This window comes from Mustela lutreola, chromosome 6 (assembly GCF_030435805.1).
Source record: "Mustela lutreola isolate mMusLut2 chromosome 6, mMusLut2.pri, whole genome shotgun sequence".
NCBI classification, from domain to species: Eukaryota; Metazoa; Chordata; class Mammalia; order Carnivora; family Mustelidae; genus Mustela; species Mustela lutreola.
The window spans coordinates 105,664,648-105,669,848 of NC_081295.1; positions in this window are offsets into that span (position 1 = coordinate 105,664,648).

Here is a 5,201-nt window from a genome sequence, read left to right on the forward strand (position 1 = left end):
TTTCAAGCATAAATGACCTTTTATAAATGATATGGTATAAGGGTGCAGAGAAGTGCTCAATGGTACCTTCTCATTAGTGCCCATTATATGCATGGTGAGTGTTATTTAGGAAAATGATATAACCACATAATATAGAAAAATAGTTTTATGAAAGGAAAGTACATACAAATATTAGATGTAAAGTTGAAAGAGAGAAAGACTTTAGAATAAAAAAATGAACAAGGTCCACCTTCAGGTGGAAATAATCATCATTAAAAAAGAAGATAGCTTTTTAGGGGTACCTGGGTAACTCTTTTGGTTAAACGTCTACTTTTGGCTCAGGTTATGATCCCAAGGTCCTGGGGGTAAGTCCTGAGTCGGCCTCCTTCCCTCTCCCTGCTCATGTCTTCTCTGTCTCTCTCTCTCAAATAAATAAAAAAGGTAAATAAAAAAGATAAAAGATAACTTTTAATTCTAGATAAGTTTAATTCTAGAAAAGCCTGAATTATCTTCCTAGTCATATATACTCATTTTCATTATAAATAGCTGCATTCACATAATGTTTTTAGAAAAGGTGTCATTTTATTACTTTATCCTCCCATCTGTAATTTGTCATTTAATATGCATATGTATATGCATGTCTTATGTTTAATTAAAATACATAATTTAATTATATTATATATTTAATTAATATATCTATAAATATATACACCTGTCTTCTATAAAATATATTTCATAGAACTAATATATACATAGTACCACAACTGGCTCTGTGTAACACACACATACACAAAACGCAGTACTCATTTAAAATTTACATTCCAAATTAACTGTCTCTATACAATTTTTATGGTGTTATATCATAACTTAATGTTTCTTAATTGTTTCAATATCTCAACATTATGGTTTAAAGTAAAATCGTGCTCACTGGGTTCGCTAGAATTTTCCATACCTTCCTTTAGTTCTTATTGCTGCAGATGAATATTTTCACCCATTTTTGTTGGGTTCTTTTCTCCTTCCCCACAGGATATGATACGATAAACTTGTTCCTTTCACTTTTAGTCATCAACTTGCTCTTTCTTCCTTAACCCCAGAAGATGGTGGCTTTGTTGGCAATTCATTTATAAAATTGGGCCATCCAGTGTGAATCTCATGTATTTCATTTTCCCCTCAAAATATCTTGGTCCCACACTCTTTGTACTGTGATAAAACATCCTGGTAGCTTCACCCATTAATTCAAGTTAATTCAAGCTCCAGTCTACAATTGACATTGCCCCAAACTCTACCAGGACAGGACTGCATTCCTGATCTATCTCTTCCCACTTTGGAGTACATATGCGACTTATGACTTCACCCCCCTTTAAATGTTTCCATTTCCCGAGCCCCTGATGTTCTTCACCTCTGCTCAGTTATTTCCCACATCAAACACCTTCCCTTTACCTGTCTGTCAGCTCAGTGTGCTTCAGTGTACAATTAGTTAGATAATTAATGAATCAATGTGTAAAATAAAAACGGAAATGAATAAAGAGGCCAAGGTCCAATGCCAGGAGAATTTATTCTCCAATAAATTGAATAGTTTCCACGCAAGTGCACGAAAGGAAGTTAAGGGTTTCTAGTGATGTACAGACATCACTAAAAATAGAAGCCCAGCAGACACAATGCCCTCTACAAGATTATCTCAAAAACATATTCATCATCAAGACTTTATTTCAAAATCTCTCTGAAGACCAAGTAGGAAATCAATAGGATGGCAACTAAGGCAGAAGGAACTTTAGGCACTGATCTATAATATCAGAAAAATTACAGAGATTGCACAGGAACTGTTATGCAGGAAAAATAGACAGTAAGAAGGAGAAAACTGTAGATTATGGCCAAACCATTAAATTTCTGGAGTTGCAGAGAGAAATGTTTTACCAGTCTCAGTAGATATGGACAGCCATTGAAGGTTTTATGAGAGGCTGACATAAATGGAGTTTCACACTATCACAAAACTTTTCTGACACCAATGTTTAGGATAAATCAGTGTTAAGAGCAAGTATGTTGGAGGACAAGATTCAGGCAGGAGTCTGTTTAAATTGTGCTTTAGAAAGCCACACGTCTCCATGGAAGCCAGATGAGCACATGTGGAACATTTTAGGCTGTGGAGCTAGGCTGTAGCTCTACTCCTGACTCCATTGTTTATTAGTTTGGTGACATTAGGCAAATAATTAAATCTCTTTGGAGATCATTATCTCCATCCAGAAAACAGAAACTACAAGTAGTTTCTTCTTTTTAGATTTGTTGAGGATTGCATAAGGTAAATTGTGAAAGGTCCTGGTGCTCTGGTGACACCTAATAAGGAACCATTTAGCAAATAATCACAGCTACTGTCATTGTCAATGGCATTAACTAAAAGGAGGTAGTAGAAGTGAAAATAGAAAGCAGCATCCAGAAGTAAAAGGCGCTTTGGAGGTAACTGAGGATTTTTCAACTTATCAAGGAGATATAAGAAAGAGTCAGAGATGTCTCTGAGGTTTCATTCTGGGTAAGTTGGAGACTGCGTGTGCCATTAATCAAAACATGCAGGTCACCAGGAGTTGCTGCTTTTGGAGCTGGAGTAATAAATTTGGGATTGCTCATGCTGATTTCAAGGTGCAAGTAGGTCATACAGGTAGAGCAGTTATTATGCAGTTGAAAATGCATCTTACAAATCAGGTATAGATATATAAATCCTGGAATTGCACAGACAGGCCTGAAATCTTAAGAAAAGAATCCCTAACAGAATAAATGATAGCTTCAGGAATGAAAGCATCACCACACTTCAACCATTCCCTAAGGCTTGCTTCCAAATGTGCTTCTTACACAGGTTTCATAAACTAATCCCCTCGGTTTCCCTGTGGTGGTGCCACCACTGTCTGCCACATCTGCTTTAGTTTGCTCACTCATAACTCATCTTTCTCTTAATGCCCAAACACCTGCATCATCTGGGTGACTGTTCGCACAATGGAACTGAAGGAACTGAGGATACCTTTCCTCTTTGCGACTGACGTCGTCTCTGTCCATGAAACGACCCTAAGGAATTCCTTGCCTTCACCCGATGCTCAGACCAAATTTTGAGGAGTTAGACCAAATAATAATTCCCTTAACAGTCAGTCTGCTACAAACAGACTTTTTTTAAAATTTTTTATTTTTTATAAACATATATTTTTATCCCCAGGGGTACAGGTCTGTGAATCACCAGGTTTACACACTTCACAGCACTCACCAAAGCACATACCCTCCCCAATGTCCATAATCCCACCCTCTTCTCCCAAACCCTCTCCCCTTAGCAACCCTCAGTTTGTTTTGTGAGATTAAGAGTCACTTATGGTTTTTCTCCCTCCCAATCCCGTCTTGTTTCATTTATTCTTCTCCTACCCACTTAAGCCCCCATGTTGCATCACCACTTCCTCATATCAGGGAGATCATATGATAGTTGTCTTTCTCTGCTTGACTTATTTCGATAAGCATGATACGCTCTAGTTCCATCCATGTTGTCGCAAATGGCAAGATTTCATTTCTTTTGATGGCTGCATAGTATTCCATTGTGTATATATACCACATCTTCTTGATCCATTCATCTGTTGATGGACATCTAGGTTCTTTCCATAGTTTGGCTATTGTGGACATTGCTGCTATAAACATTCGGGTGCACGTGCCCCTTTGGATCACTACGTTTGTATCTTTAGGGTAAACACCCAGTAGTGCAATTGCTGGGTCATAGGGCAGTTCTATTTTCAACATTTTGAGGAATCTCCATGCTGTTTTCCAGAGTGGCTGCACCAGCTTGCATTCCCACCAACAGTGTAGGAGGGTTCCCCTTTCTCCGCATCCTTGCCAGCATCTGTCATTTCCTGACTTGTTGATTTTAGCCATTCTGACTGGTGTGAGGTGATATCTCATTGTGGTTTTGATTTGTATTTCCCTGATGCCGAGTGATATGGAGCACTTTTTCATGTGTCTGTTGGCCATCTGGATGTCTTCTTTGCAGAAATGTCTGTTCATGTCCTCTGCCCATTTCTTGATTGGATTATTTGTTCTTTGGGTGTTGAGTTTGCTAAGTTCTTTATAGATTCTGGACACTAGTCCTTTATCTAATATGTCGTTTGCAAATATCTTCTCCCATTCTGTCAGTTGTCTTTTGATTTTGTTAACTGTTTCCTTTGCTGTGCAAAAGCTTTTGATCTTGATGAAATTCCAATAGTTCATTTTTGCCCTTGCTTCCCTTGCCTTTGGCGTTGTTCCTAGGAAGATGTTGCTGCGGCTGAGGTCGAAGAGGTTGCTGCCTGTGTTCTCCTCAAGGATTTTGATGGATTCATTTCGCACATGGAGGTCCTTCATCCATTTTGAGTCTATTTTTGTGTGTGGTGTAAGGAAATGGTCCAATTTCATTTTTCTGCATGTGGCTGTCCAATTTTCCCAGCACCATTTATTGAAGAGGCTGTCTTTTTTCCATTGGACATTCTTTTTTGCTTTGTCGAAGATTAGTTGACCATAGAGTTGAGGGTCTATTTCTGGGCTCTCTATTCTGTTCCATTGATCTATGTGTCTGTTTTTGTGCCAGTACCATGCTGTCTTGATGATGACAGCTTTGTAATAGAGCTTGAAGTCCGGAATTGTGATGCCACCAACGTTGGCTTTCTTTTTCAATATCCCTTTGGCTATTCGAGGTCTTTTCTGGTTCCATATAAATTTTAGAATTATTTGTTCCATTTCTTTGAAAAAGATGGATGGTACTTTGATAGGAATTGCATTAACTGTGTAGATTGCTTTAGGTAGCATAGACATTTTCACAATATTTATTCTTCCAATCCAGGAGCATGGAACATTTTTCCATTTCTTTGTGTCTTCCTCAATTTCTTTCATGAGTACTTTATAGTTTTCTGAGTATAGATTCTGTGCCTCTTTGGTTAGGTTTATTCCTAGGTATCTTATGGTTTTGGGTGCAATTGTAAATGGGATTGACTCCTTAATTTCTCTTTCATCTGTCTTGCTGTTGGTGTAGAGAAATGCAACTGATTTCTGTGCATTGATTTTATATCCTGACACTTTACTGAATTCCTGTACAAGTTCTAGCAGTTTTGGAGTGGAGTCTTTTGGGTTTTCCGCATATAGTATCATATCATCTGCGAAGAGTGATAATTTGACTTCTTCTTTGCCGATTTGGATGCCTTTAATTTCCTTTTGTTGTCTGATTGCTGAGG